Source organism: Balaenoptera physalus (genome assembly GCF_965194825.1).
Source record: "Balaenoptera physalus genome assembly, chromosome: X".
Classification (NCBI taxonomy): domain Eukaryota; kingdom Metazoa; phylum Chordata; class Mammalia; order Artiodactyla; family Balaenopteridae; genus Balaenoptera; species Balaenoptera physalus.
The window spans coordinates 83185045-83200187 of NC_138903.1; the positions used below are offsets into that span (position 1 = coordinate 83185045).

General features: G+C 35.3%; 1 protein-coding gene and 1 pseudogene across 4 annotated transcripts in view; one reads left to right on the forward strand and one right to left on the reverse strand.

Annotated features, from left to right (window-relative positions):
- The window catches only part of FAM133A (family with sequence similarity 133 member A), an 89773-nt gene that overhangs the window by 6214 nt on the left and 68416 nt on the right, over nt 1-15143 (forward strand). The gene's annotated exons all lie outside the window — the stretch shown is intronic.
- Nucleotides 10133-13201, reverse strand: LOC309653109 (transmembrane protein 256 pseudogene; annotated as a pseudogene). Its single transcript has one exon. The product of its transcript is annotated as a transmembrane protein 256 pseudogene (transcript).

Genomic DNA, 15143 nt, shown 5'->3' on the forward strand with positions numbered 1-15143 from the left:
AAAACTCCTTCTTATCTGAACTACTTTTGCACCTTCATCAAAAATTTGTTGTCCATATATGTGTGGGTGTATGTTGTACTCTCTATTCTGTTCCCTTGTGTACTGATTTTAATCACCTATTTGGTAAATATTTGTTAGGTCTATTTGAGAGGAAAATAGAACCAAATTGTAGGATAACAGAATTTCATTGCAGTGGAGACAGTTACAGAAGGTGGATCTTCATCCTTGGTCTTTCATTTCTGCTCTCAAATATCTGAGAGAAAGAGGCAAATAACAACAGTAATAACCTAGAAAACCAGTCAACACAAGAAACATCAAATGCTCTTCTAGTTTCTGGAGTTGCCAGTGTGTAGCTGTCTATAGTCCAGCCACAGGAATGGTAGCTAGAATTATTCAGGAGCACAAATAATGCCTCTGTTTTTCTCACCTTGGTTAAGAGAGACCTCTTTGGTAAAATTAAATAGAGAGCTTTTTCAAGCTGTTAATAAATTGTGGTTTAAAAAGGAATAGTAATAAAAATTGGTTAGTATTTCACACTACTGTTTTTCAAATCAAAATTATATCATTCCGTACTCATTCCTAAAATAAGGGTACACACAAATGAATAGAATATGATATGTAGCTATAACATTTTATTTTTTTTATTTTTAAGAAACTTGACTTAATAAACATATCAAACTTTGTACCAATGAACATGCATAACCTTTTTTGACAAAAATGGAATATTCCGCCATAACATTTGATTTTTAAAAGGAAATATTTGTGAATTACATTTCTGGCATTATAACCTTAACTGTATGGAATTTAAGAGAACAGTTACAATTAATGCAATAGCAGAAAAGGTAAATTAGTTACTAATTTGGATATTTGTTCTAATGCTAGTTTTCAACTTAAAAATAGCATACATTGTTCAAAAATGTAAATCCACATCACAGAGAAACACTTTTACAAGGACACTCAAGAATCTTTTGCCCACAGTACTCATTTGAAGAATTCGCACATAAAAACTCAAATAAAGCAAACCTTTTTAATTGCAAGTTTGGAAGCATTTTATTTCATTCGACTAAAAAGGGAGGAAAAATTCAAAGGATTTGAATGGTGAGCAATGTCCATTGCTATACAATCCACCCATACATATGACTATGTATGACTAGCAATGTCCATGCATGTATGTATGACTACAATTTCTAAATTTTGTATTATATTTGGACAATGTAGAACAAGCCCAAATGATATTTTCTGCCATTTTTCATCCAGAATACCCAAATATATTTAATTAATTTGATAAGTGTGTCCTCTGAGAAAAAGTAAGTCTTACGGAATTGCAAATATTCCTGCTGGTGGGAACAAATACCTATTCCACAGCTCTTCAGAGGTGATGGTCATTTTTGTATCAAACAACATACACATAATTTTAAAAACCCTTTCTTAGAGTTTAAAAGAATAGAATCTCAATAATAATCAAGTTTCAGCATTTGATTTCCTTAGTGAGACTTTACGAGCTAAGTGATTTTAGTACAGGTTCTGGAGTCAGAATTGCTGGGCTTGAATCCTGATTTTTCCTCTTACTAGTTGTATTAGATATTGAGCAAGCTAACTCACTTTTATTACCTCTATTCTTCCTCTCTAAAATGGGGCTATGGACTTTCCTGGTAGCACAGTGGTTAAGAATCCACCTGCCAATTCAGGGGACACGGGTTTGATCCCTGGTCCGAGGAGATCCCACATGCCGTGGAGCATCTAAGCCCGTGAGCCACAACTACTGAGCCTGCGCCCTAGAGCCCATGAGCCACAACTACTGAGCCCGTGCGCCACAACTACTGAGGCCCGCGCGCCCTAGAGCCCATGCTCTGCAACAACTGAATCCATGGGCCGCAACTACTGAAGCCATGCACTCTATGGCCCGCGTGCTGCAACTACTGAGCAACTGCTGAAGCCCAAACACCTAGAGCCCGTGCTCCACAACAAGGAGAAGCCACCACAATGAAGAGCCTGTGCACCACAACGAAGAGTAGGCCCCGCTCGCCACAACTAGGGGAAGCCTGCACACAGCAGTGAAGACCCAATGCAGCCAAAAATAAATTAATTAAAATTTAATTAATTAAAAATTAATTTAAAATAAATAAATAAAATGGGGCTAAAAATGGCACATAGACCTCAAATTCAACATTGTTTACTATTTTTCATAATATTATTGATCAAGATTATGTGTAAAGGAACCTTTCTTATTATATAGTCTCAAGCCACTCATAGCATTTCTTTGTGACTATACTGTGAATTCTATTTTGGAAGCAGCATGGGACTCTACAAATAGAGATTTTCCAACTCAAATATGCATGAGGGTGGAAATTTCATGGATGTTGGCAACTCCTTGATATTAATAATAATATTAGGTCCTGATAGTTCTAAAGTCAAATAGCCACTCATCCTGCTTGGCATTGTCTGCCTACAGAATGTCTCCTGTTATTTCAAAGAAAAAAAAATCAACACAATTTTAAATAAAATTCAAACCAAGTATTGTTTTAGTGTTTTACAGCACACACAGCCTCCTTTCTTTCTTGAGAGCTTTCAAACTTCCTGATAGTCCTAAATTATACATCTTCATTATCTAAACCTCAAACTCATATCTCATGTTTATTTTTGATACCTTTTATTTTTTATTTTTTTATTCCATTATAAAGGTTAAGAGTATAAAATTTGCATACAATTAATTACATACATCTTAAAATATAATAAAATAACTCCCAATGTGTTAAATAATGATTTCTGTTCTTGATATTAATAACATTTTTTTTAACTTTTTATGTGTTGGTTAACTGTAGAGTACTGTGCACTGTGACTTAATTTTAAATACCCACCTAATACCTTAGATTTTCCTGTCTCGTTTCTATTGCTTAGAGTATTGGTGTCAAGCCTAACTAACAACTGGTGAAAATATTGTCCTTGTTGGAGGTGGAAGGGATTTTAGAAATGATCTAGTCCAATCTCCTTATACAGACTGGGAAAACTGAGGCCTTCCTTATTAGATGGACATTCTAGGACTTTCCATGTATTCGTCACTACAAACAATTCTGCAGTTAACACACTTTTACATATATTATTATGTATGCAAAAAGTCATTTTCACAAATGTTAATGTTTTTGGTTTAGGGGCAAATTAAGGAGTAAATAAAGATTGTTCAGGTCCTCTAATAATGGATGATTACCCTAAGCATAAGCACTGTGTAGTAAGTATACATAGTTGTCACTGAATAATAATAGCTAACTTTATTTATCACTTTCATGTATCAGACACTGGACTAAGTGCTTTATTTTTAGTATTTTAATGAACCCATTGAGGGGTTCATTATCATCCTTATACTATCCTTTTATGACATCTTCATCTCATCCTTAGTATTATATCCTCAATGAGGATACTGAGACTAAGTGAATAACTTGTCCAAGGTCACACAGTTTATAGTCAAAAGAGCCCAGATGTGAAACCAGATGGTTTGATTCCAGAAGTTGAGTTCTTAACCACTCTACTATACCATCTTTAATGAACAGAAGTGAGTGAACTCTTGGACAGAGGTACTAGAACTGGAGTTAAGTGACAGCCCTGGCCAGTTTTCCATTCCTCTGGTAATAGTTATGTCCTCATGGTATTAGCACCTATAGGGGCATCAGTACTCAAGTTCCTCTGACTTACAAGAGACTTAGCTTGAACTGACAAGGTATACTAGAACAAGCTAGTTTAATGAAAAAGATGGTTTTCATTAAATTCAACATGCCTAATGACTTCATTTGGTTAACAGCCAAACACTGGGAGGTCAGAGCTTAAAGTAAATGCCAATGTATTCAATCCACAGTTAAATGAAAAATATCCTAGGAATTTTTCCATTTAGTATCCCCAGCAGCAAAGGAACCTGTACTTCAAGGAGCCTGAAGATATGACCTGAAGCTACCCATTGAAAGCAGGAAACTCCCTTGAAATCTATATTTTATCTGTGTTTCCTTTCAATATTTGACTTGTGTTCCATAATTTATTGACATAGTTTTTATATAAGATTCCTGGTCCCTGAGTAAAACTGACACCCAGGATGATCCGCTCCATTTTCCTGTGTTTTCAGGCAACAGCACAGGCTCTGGGGTCAGACTGCCTGGATTTAAATCCTTCCGCTTACTGTCTGTATAACCCTAGACAAGTCACACATCTCCAACTCTCAGTTTTCTTTTAAAAAGAGGATGATGATAGGAATAGCCCTATTGGGTTGTTACATAAGCATTAAGGGGCTAATCTGTGTAAATTATTTATTCATACGCATAAAGGTTCTATAAGTGCTGTCTGTTATTATACCATTCACAGGGCCGCATAGGGATTCCTATCCCAGTTAAGTAAGTATGATCCAGGGCCAAGGCTAATAAGTTTAATCAGCTTGAGTTGCTGTGTTTTATATGCGCACCATACCTTTCAACTTTTAGAAGGTAAGTTAAATTTGCCTTGTGACCCAAAGTCACATTTTGTTGTTAAAGTGAGAACTAATATCCTTGGTTTATTGTCCACTGTGGCAGGCTTTTCAGTTAAATTACATGCTTATCATGTAGTAAAGACTAATGCTTCAGCAAATCTAGTTAGTATTAATACTTTCAAGGTGAAGATAGCTAACTCTTCACTCTTCTGTAACTCATCAATGAAAGAGAAGAGGCGAGGAAATGACATCATGACTGACTACAAGAGAGTAAATGAACAGAATGGCTAATGAACTCATTGTTTTAGTTATCAAAAAATCTATTTAATACAGAGAAAGAAACAAGAAATGCAACCATAAACTCTTCAGATTCATAACTGTGTTTTAGTGACTCTTTTAAAACAGTTGTAACCAAAATTTCAAAATTATGATATTGACCAGTTTTGTCTGTCTTGTTTTATAACCAATGTTTGTCTGTCTAAAAGACTAACTAAGCATTGTTTGTTTAGAGGTAACGAAATGCTCTAATTAACACAATTTCATTATCTGGCATCATGAGAATGTGTCTAGCCTTCTTTGGAAGAAAGGTTAAAAATGGCACAAAGACAGAATTACATGAATTATTAGACTACATGACCAATCTGCTTACAGTGCTCTCCATGCTGCTCCTTAGCTTCTAATATATGCTATACATAGTGTTTTGAAAAATCTTCCTGAAAATACTTATCCTATCCCTGTTCTAATCCCAAAGTTTTGGTGATACTCCACTGTCTGGAATCAGATCTGTGCATATAAGCATAAGCTGTATCTGGTGACCTTGGGCAAATTTTTCAACTCCCTTTGCCCCAGTATCCTCGTCTGTGAAATGAGGGTACTAATAGTACCTTCCTCATAGAACCATGGTGAGCTTTAAATAACATAATACATGTAAAATGCTTTGAACATGGTGAGTGCTCTATCAGTGAATTCTAACTTCCTTACTAAACTTATCTTTTCCAGGAATGCTTGCCCAGTGGGATGTAGTTCTTCAACTCTTCATTTATTTCAGGGCTTATTTACTGAAGCTACATTAAAGTTTTGTATACTTTTTGATAAACATTATAACAGAACCACATAGCCACATTTCTTTTACAAACACACATTCTTTCCCCAAGTATATTTTAAATTTCCCTAGGACGGGGACTGAGATATTTTCTTGTATGTAACTCTCCATCCTCACACAGAGTATTGCTCTGCACAAGAACAAACTTAGTACTAAAAAACCAACTTCTTAAACTAATGAACTGGATTCCTGAGAGCAGGAGTATTTTTACTTGCTGTTGAAGTAAAAAACATTTTTAGCTTTTAATTACATCCTACTTTTATTTAACAATTGTCCCATCTCCTAAATATGCCAAATTTACTGGTGTATACCTACCATGCAGCAAATCACATTAGTTTAGTACATTTTCAGTATTTAAAGAATTAGTTTTTAGCAACCAACTTCTAAATAAGATCACCTCACATACTTTATTAATAGCTAGGAGACTATGCAGAGTCTTTAGAAGAAAAATTCTGGAATTTAATAAGGATCTATAATATTAAATTAAAATGTCTCTTTTCTTAACCCTCTGTTTCATTAGTATTTTCTTTCATAAGACAAGATTTCTAGAAAATAATTATCTGAAAATTTCTTTACAAATAATCGGCATTTAAAGGAAAATATATATCAAAATATCAAGGCATCTCCTTTTAATAAATTGTGCTCTGGATATCATAAAAATAGCCACAAATTAAGTTTCAGCTAAGTAAGATGAATAAGCTCTAGAGATCTGTTGTACAATATCGTACATATAGTCAACAATAATGTATTGTACACTTAAAATTTGTTAAGAGGATAGATCTCATGTTAAGAGTTCTTATCACAATAAAATAATTTTTTGAAAAGGCTACTCTGAGAACCAGATTTTGTTTGTTACCAGAGCCTTGCTGTTTGAATTAAGCATCTACATGTCACATTGAATTTTCCTTTCTTGTAGCATATTAAGAAACAAATTCCCCAATTTCTTTATTATTTAAAATGTACTTTTCCTTGGGAAGTCAAGTTTTTCTTAACACAAAAAGCAGTTATTAAAGCATTTAAATGATTGGGAAAATGCCAGAAACTAGGGCTTGAGAACACATCTGCCTTGGTAACAGAACAAAAGAACTGGTTCTCAATATGTGCAAAAGATGCCCACAGTAGAGTGTCAATGAAAAAGCCAAGTTGCAAAGCAATATCTGCAGTATGATCTCATCTATGTAAAAAATACATATAAAAAGGTACATATACGGAGTGTGCATGTGTGTGTTTTCATACTCATAGAAAAATGTCTGAAAATATACACACCAAACTGATGTAATTAGGTAGAAGAAAAAGCTTTAAACTTTTATTTTCTATTCTGAAGTACTTTTTGAATTTTAAAATTATGAGCATATATTATTTTTGTAACTAAAAAGGAAAAAGTTAAGGCAACAATGATTAACGCTGTTTGTGCAAAGTTTGGGTTGTTGTTTAGTCAAGCAAGGTTTATATGGAGAACTTGAGTACTGTCCCAATTATTGCTTTTGCAAAGTAGGAAGTATCTTTTGCTTGAGCAGCACTTATATAGCCTGATCTGTATACATTTCTTTCATTCAAATTGTTTCCTTTCCTCTTATTTCAAAACTCATATCATTTTTCCTATTGACTTGTACAGCCATTTTTTAATGGAGAAAATGACTCTTGCTTCTAGAGGTTCAGGTTACCTGGAAAATGAAGGTCATGAGTAGATTAACCATTCTTCTGAGAAGTTTATTTTTAGCTTTGTGGGGAAAACTTAGGCCAATTCTTACAAATAACTATTTGGATTTTGTGATATCCTTTCTTTCCTGTGGTTTTGTGATGATTTGAAGAAATTTAAAGCCATAAAATATTGCTTGATCATAAAATCACTAGGCAAATTGCATTTTTCTGCAAATGATGTACATATAATTTAGCTGCAAATGATGTACATTTATAATACGCTTACTAAGAGATTCTGTTTAACTCAGTAAAAGACATATGCTTACTGGACTGAAATTTGAAATCACTGAACCGAAGTTATTATAAAATAGTAAAAATTAATGGGATGCACATTTCAGAGAGATAGCTATGACAACTGATAAAGTATTCTAGTTACTGTTCCCCGTCTATACTCTCTTGCATTCTAACTGTCATTTCACTATTTCAGACCACTGTCATTTTCCACCTGGATTATTTACCTCATCCTCGTCATCTATCTCCCTACCTCAAGCTCTCTTGCTTCCCTTCCAGCCTATATTCTATTGTGAAATTAACCTTTCTAAAATGCCGTTTTCATCATATCATACCCTTCTTGAAAATCTACAGTGAATTCTCATTGAAAGGCAGAGTGGTGTAGGGGAAAAAAATACCAGTTTCGAAGTCAGAGAAACTAGAGTTTGAGTCTTGGTCATGCCATGCAGTCTCTGGTAAATAATTTTATAGAAATTAGATTCCAGAATCAAACATACCCACATTTGCCACTTGCTAGCTGTCTGGCATTGAGAAGTTGCTTAATATCACTAATCCACAGTCTCTTTATCAGTGGAATGTGGAAAATAATATATAACTATATCAATTAGGACTTTTCAGTTGTAAGCACCATAAATCAACTCTGGCTATTTTATTCAAAGTTTAATTCATTGGAAAATAAGAAGGTATCACAGAATCTGTGGAAAGCTGGTGAGTCAGGTCTGGAAACACGCAGGAACTGAAGTAGCTCTGAATACCTAGGAAGCAGAAAACACAAGGGCCTCATAACCAGACTAGTCTAATCATGATGTTGAGGATGAGATAAACTGAAACTTCAGTCTAGTTACAGTCCCACTGGATTCTTCTCAAAAGAAAATCAGTGCTATGAGACTGAGGGAATGGATACCCAATATCCAACATACAACAAATGCCCACTATGCATATAAACCACAAATCACATAGTAAATGCTCAGTAAATGACTATTTTAACAGAATAAAGTCTGGACAACTTAATCAGGCCTTCATGGCCATTCAATTTCTGACCTCAATCCACTTTTCTAACTTAATTTTCTCCCAAATCCTCTACATAAACCCTGAATTCTCATCTCTGCCCTTCTCAGTCCATTTTCCCTGCCTGAAATCTTCTCAACCTCTCTCACTTTTTAATATCCAACTTATCTCTTCTAAGGCTCAGTTTAGCTCTTTTTCTGATCCTGGAATCACTGGTTTTGTTTCCCCCTTTTTTCTTAATCATGGATTGCTTCTTGACATCCTTTTTGAATGGTAGTCTTGTATTTGCTAACTCTTTATGTGCCCAGCTTGATTATAAACTCCTTCAGAAGAGAGATCATGTATCATATATTTCTTTGCTTCCTTGATGGCACTGAATCCAGTGTTTTACACATAGTAGGCACTCATAAACTTATGATAAACAAATGCAAGAATTGCGAATTATTAATTTAAATCAACATTCATTTAATGATCACCTTCTGTATACTCAGCACGGTGTTGATTGTTTTGAAGGTACAGAAAAAAAAACTATGAAAGTTGCCTTTGATGTAGCTCACAGTCTAATTTGGGAGAGAAAAAAATAAAAGCATGCAGTATCCCAGGAGCAGTTATATTAATAAGTAAAACATATCATGTGAAAATGTTTTATATCGGTACTAAGGGTATGAGAAGATGTAAAAAGCAGGAATAACTAATAGTTATGGGAAAATTGAGAAGGAAAGTTTATTGAGGTGGAGAAGTTAGTTAGCAGGGAGTAGTCTGAAACGTAACTGGATATATGAAGTTAGAACTGGGAAAAAGCTTTGCAGTCAGGGCTGGAAATATAGGCTTGTGACTCATTGTTATGTAAGAAGTGTTAGTGTAAATGAAGAATTATGAAAATATGGTAAGCCTGAGGAAAGCCATGTAGGTGCTGTAAAGGAAGTCCACCAAATTATTCCATTTAAAATATCTCTATGTTTTTTAAAACAGATCTATTGAAATGTAATATACATACTATAAAATTCACTCTTATTAGTGTATAATTCAATGATTTTGGTAAATTAATAGACTCGTGCAACAATCACCGCAATTCAATTTAAAAATTTTTCCATCATCTAAAAATTCTGTGATACTCATTAGCAGTTAATCTCTTCTCCCATGCCCAGGCTTAAGCAAATACTCTTCTGTTTTCTTTCTCTGTAAATTTGCCTTTTCTATACATTTCATATAAATGGAATCATATAATATGTGGTCCATTGTGTGTAGCTTCTTTCACTGAGCATGTTTTTAAGGTGTATTCATGTTGTAGCATGTATCAATAGCTTGTTCCTTTTAAGTGATTAATAGTATTCCATTGTGGGGCTTCCCTGGTGGCGCAGTGGTTGGGAGTCTGCCTGCCAATGCAGGGGACACGGGTTCGGGCCCTGGTCTGGGAGGATCCCACATGCCGCGGAGCAACTAGGCCCGTGAGCCACAACTACTGAGCCTGCGCGTCTGGAGCCTGTGCTCTGCAATAAGAGAGGCCGCGATAGTGAGAGGCCCGCACACGGCAATGAAGAGTGGACCCCGCTTGCCACAACTAGAGAAAGCCCTTGCACAGAAACGAAGACCCAACACAGCCAAAAGTAAATAAATGAATTAATTAATTAAAAAAAAAAAGTATTCCATTGTGTAAATATATCACATTTTGTTCATCCATTTACTAGGTGATAGACATTTGGATTTTTTCCAGTTTTTTCTTATTATGGATAATGCTACTATGAATAGTTACAACATGCCTCTGTGTGGACATATTTTTTTGGACATATATTTTTATCTCTTACAGTTAGATTCCTAAAAGTAAAATGGCTATTATATGATAAATTTATGTTTAACTTGTTAAGAAACTGCAAAATATTTTCCAAAGTGTCTGTACCATATTATGTTCCCACCAACAATGCACAGGTGGTCTGCTTTCTCTGCATCCCCAACACTTAGTACCATTTGTATTTTTTATTATAGCCATTCTAGTGGATATGTAGTAGTTTCTAATTGGGATTTTGATTTACATTTCCCTAATGACTAATGATGTTGCATATCTTTTCATATGCTTTTCAGCTATTCATAACTTTGATGAAATGTCTAATCAAATCATTTGCCTATTTTTAATTAGGTTTTTGTCTTCCTAATAACTATTGAGTTGTAAGAGTTATTCAAATATTCTGTATACAGGCTTCTTATTTTATTATTATTATTTGTTTTTAATTTGCCTTTCTCTTTTAATCCCATCCCTGCTCCAATTCTAAAAAAAGTCCCCAGAAATTAAACACAAGGAAGCTCAAAGAGCCAAGGCAAGCCAGCCCAAAAGTAGCAGACTCCTTCCCACAGGGGCCAAAGTATGGGCACTGGGGTGTCCACTCAGAGCCTGGTAGTTAAAGCTGGTGCAGAAAAAAGTAGTTCCAGAAGCTAGCAGTAACCCTGCCCAGAGGGACTTTCTGCACAGGAGCACCCCTAGCAGGGCCAGGCTGTGTAAAAAGTGGTGTTTGTTGGTCTTGTGAAAGAGCTCCTTCCTGTAGGCATCCAGGAACTGGGCTAAGTGTGCCCCATAGGAGACCAAGCCTAAGGCCACCACTCCGGACAAGGCACCCAGGCAGCAGAAAGCAGCCCCTGGACTGGCCATGGCTGTGGATCTACAAGCTTTTTATTAGATCTGTCATTTGCAAATGCTTTCTTTTAGTCTGTGGCTTGTACTTTTATTTTCTTATTGGTGACTTTTGAGGAGCGAAAGTTGATACATTCAAATTGATCAATTTTTTCTTCTATGTATCATGCTTTCAATATTGTATCTAAGAACTCTCTGCCCTACTCAAGGTCACAAATATTTTCTCCTATATTTTCTACTAGAAGTTATATATTTTAGCTCTTAAATTTGGGTCTGTGATCCATTTTGAGTTAATTTTTTGTATATGGTACGAATTAAGGGTCTAATTTCTTTCTCTAAATTTTTTTTTTTTTTTTTTTGGCCGCACCATGCAGCTTGCGGGATCTTAGTTCTCCAACCAGGGATTGAACCTGTGCCCTCAGCAGTGAAAGCACCGAGTCCTAACCACTGGATCGCCAAGGAATTCCCTCTCTCTTTTTTTTTTTAAATGTGGGTATCCAGTTGTCCCAACTCCTTTGTTGAAAAAACTATCCTTTCCCCCATTGAATTGTCTTGGTACCTTTGTTGGAAATCTACTGACCATAAATGTTAGAATTTATTTCTGAACTTTGAGTTCTGTTCCACTTATCTATATGCCTATCTTTGGGCCAATACTACACTGTCTGATTAACTGTGGCTTTATCTTAAGTTTTGAAATTGGGAAGTGTGAGTCCTCCAATTTTGTTCCACATTTTCAAGTTTGTTTTGGCTATTCTGGTCCCTTGTATTTCCATCTGAAATTTAAGATCAGCTCATCAATATCAGTTTCTGCAAAGAAGCCAGCTGAGACTTTGATAGGGGTTGCATTTAGTCTATCCATCAATTTAGGATGAATTACTATCTTGATAACATTGAGTCTTCCTATCTAAGAGCATGAAATATCTATTTATTTAGATATTCTTTAATTTCTCTCAGCAATGTTTTGTGGTTTTTAGTGTATAAGTCCTGACAGAACCTCTGTGCTGAATGAACTGGAGGGTGGAGGGTATGGGAGCAGCTTCAGGTCCTAATGCCACAGATTCCCACTCTTTGTACTCCAAGGTCAGCAATGTTTCAGGAATAAACACTCCTCAGATGGATATATAGTTTTGGTCAATTTCCAGAGTGCTGAAATGGTTGCTTTTTTAATTTTGTCCAGGTTTATAGTGCTTTTGGGAAAGATTTCCTAACCTCCTCACCTAGCCATAGCCAGAAGTTCTAACATGTGTGTATTTTTATGAGAATTTGTGTTCCAAGCACTTCTAGTTCCAAAAGCCCAGTGATAGAATATCTATTGAGTTATGCCAATTCATTCAAAAAACATGTTAAACTACCACTTGTCATGTAAAGACAAAACATATGGGTTACTGAATAATTTTTTTATAGCACTGATTATGTGTTTAGAGTTGTGATGAAACAGTGACTGAAATTGACTACATAATTTAATTCAAATAAACAGATATATCGAGCATTTCTTATGTGTTTGATACCGCAAGAAACAATAGATGAATTAATCATTATTGCTGCCCTAAAGAAATTCTCCATGTAGTGTCAGAGTCTGCAAGTATGCTTCAAGTCTACAAGTCTTAAGAGTCTGAAGTATCAATATCAGGTAGACAGCCAAGTGTGCATCCTTGGAGCCCCAGACTCATAATCAACTGCCTATTCAAAATCTCTATTTGGATGTCTAGCAGACATCTCAAAATTAACATGTACAGAAATGAATTTGCTCACCCACCTTTTACTACTAATCTTCTTTAGTGACCCCATCTCAATAAATGGCACCTCTGTCTAACGAGTTCCAGATACTTGGTAGTTATCCTTGATTTCTTTTTCTCCCTTACCCCATATCCAATCAGTCACCAAGTCCTCTTGCTTCTACCTCCAAAATAGTATCTCATATCTGCTCATTTGTCTCCTACTCTAGTGCCAACATCCTAGTCTAGACCATCTTCATCGACTGCCACCACCCCATCCAAATTATCATACCTGGACTACGGTTCTGCATTCCTTCTTAAACCAAAATATCATTTCTTCATACGTGGGGCAAAGTGAGCTTTTAAAAATGAATATATGATAACGTCACTTCCCTGCTTAAACTTTTCAGTGGTTCCACATTTGATGTACAATATGTTGCCCAGTTAAGTATGTTATTCAAGAGCCATAGCATTCTAGCCCCAACCTAGTCCAACTAACCGTCATATCTCACCTAGACTAACGTTCCTTCTGTATCCAATCTTATCTCCTATCTCTTTTCCACATAGTAGAGAGAATGATTTTTCTAAAATACAAATATGAGCATGTCTCTATTTCTCCTCTATTCAGAACTTTTCCCATGAGTTTTTGGACAAAGTTCAAAATCTTTAATATTGTCAATAAGGCCCTTCATGATCATGCTCCTGCCCATTTCCTCAGCATTATCCCATGCCATCATCACCATTAATCATTACCTTCCAGTCATATTAGCCTATTGTTTCTTGATGGAGCCAAGCTCATTCCTGTCTCAGTACCTTCATATATGTTTTTCCTTCTGCTTTGAATTGGCCCTCATCCTCTTTACCTGGCTCATGACTATTCATCTTTCAGGTCTTATTTTAAATCCCTCTTTCAAAGAGAGGTCTTCCCTGATCCCATTTACTAAGTACTAGCTATGTGCTGTTATCAAACCCTATGCATTTTCTTTATAGCACTATCACAGTTTTAATTATATAGTTATTTGTAGGTTATTTATTTAATATGAGTGGTCCTAAAATCTATGAGTTTAGGGACCGTGATTGTATTGTAATGTCACCAGCATTTTCTAGCACAGTGCTGGGCACATAGTAAGCACTCAATAAATATTGGCTGAATGAATTAGTGAACATGCCATGGCAACATAAAGGAGAAAGAAATTGTTTCCTGCTAGGAGGATCTGGAAAAGTTGGGGATTAAAAGAAAGGTATTTTAGGCAAAGGAAACAACATGTTTGTACAAAGTCAAAGAGTTAGGAAAGATACTGGAATATTTGAGGAATAGTGAGGTATTTTCTGTGACTAAAGCATAGGGATTTCAGTGATACATGGAGGAAGAAGAGAGAATAAGAGGAAGAAAGTTAAGGAGAGATGAGTTTGGAGAAGCTCAAGATCAGGGTCATTCTGCCAAACTAAGGAATTCAAATTTAATTAAATAAACATTAGGGAGTAACCAACTTTAAAGAAAGGTGACTAGAGTTAGCAGTGTGGAAGATGGACTGGACACAAAAAAGAGTAAAGAATAATATGTATGCAAGTGGGGTATACGGGATGCACAACATTTGCATAGCAATCTGTATTTTTTTATAGCACCCTCCTAAAACCTTACCATTGTGTGTGTGTGTGTGTGTGTGTGTGTGTGTGTGTAATGTCACTCAGATATACTTTAATTTCAAAGTTTGTCATAGGTCCTCCCTTTATGCCCTCATGATATCATGATAATTCTTAATACTAACAATTATAAGAATATGAAATTACATCAGCCTGTAACATTTACCTTTTTGAAGTATGTTAACATATATTACCTTATTTGATTTTCACCCAAACCCATAAAATAGACAGAGACAACTTTTCTTATTTTGTCAATGTGAAGACTGGGCTCACAGAGGCTAAAAGAACAGCCTAAGGTTATATAACTAGTATAGCTAAGATGCAGCATTAGAACCCTTTTCTAAATCCAAGGTCCTTCTCAATTTACCACATATCCATGCATTTTAGTACTAATTTTACTGTTTTTGCTCTTTATAACTAATGCTTTTGAAAAAAATTTCATAATGAGCTTCCATAACTTTGAAGTAACAATAAGGTTAGCTTTCCTCAAGTTGCTCTTTTGAAATACTTCCACAATCTATAAGGCCTAAACAAAGACTGAAAAAAGAATTTCTTAGATAAATGAATTATAAATACAGTCTTCATTAAAAAATAAATTTTGATTATCAGCCAGTGAAAAACACATATTTTAGACCTTTTAAAAAATCTTCGGATAAGAATGAGTGCCCACAT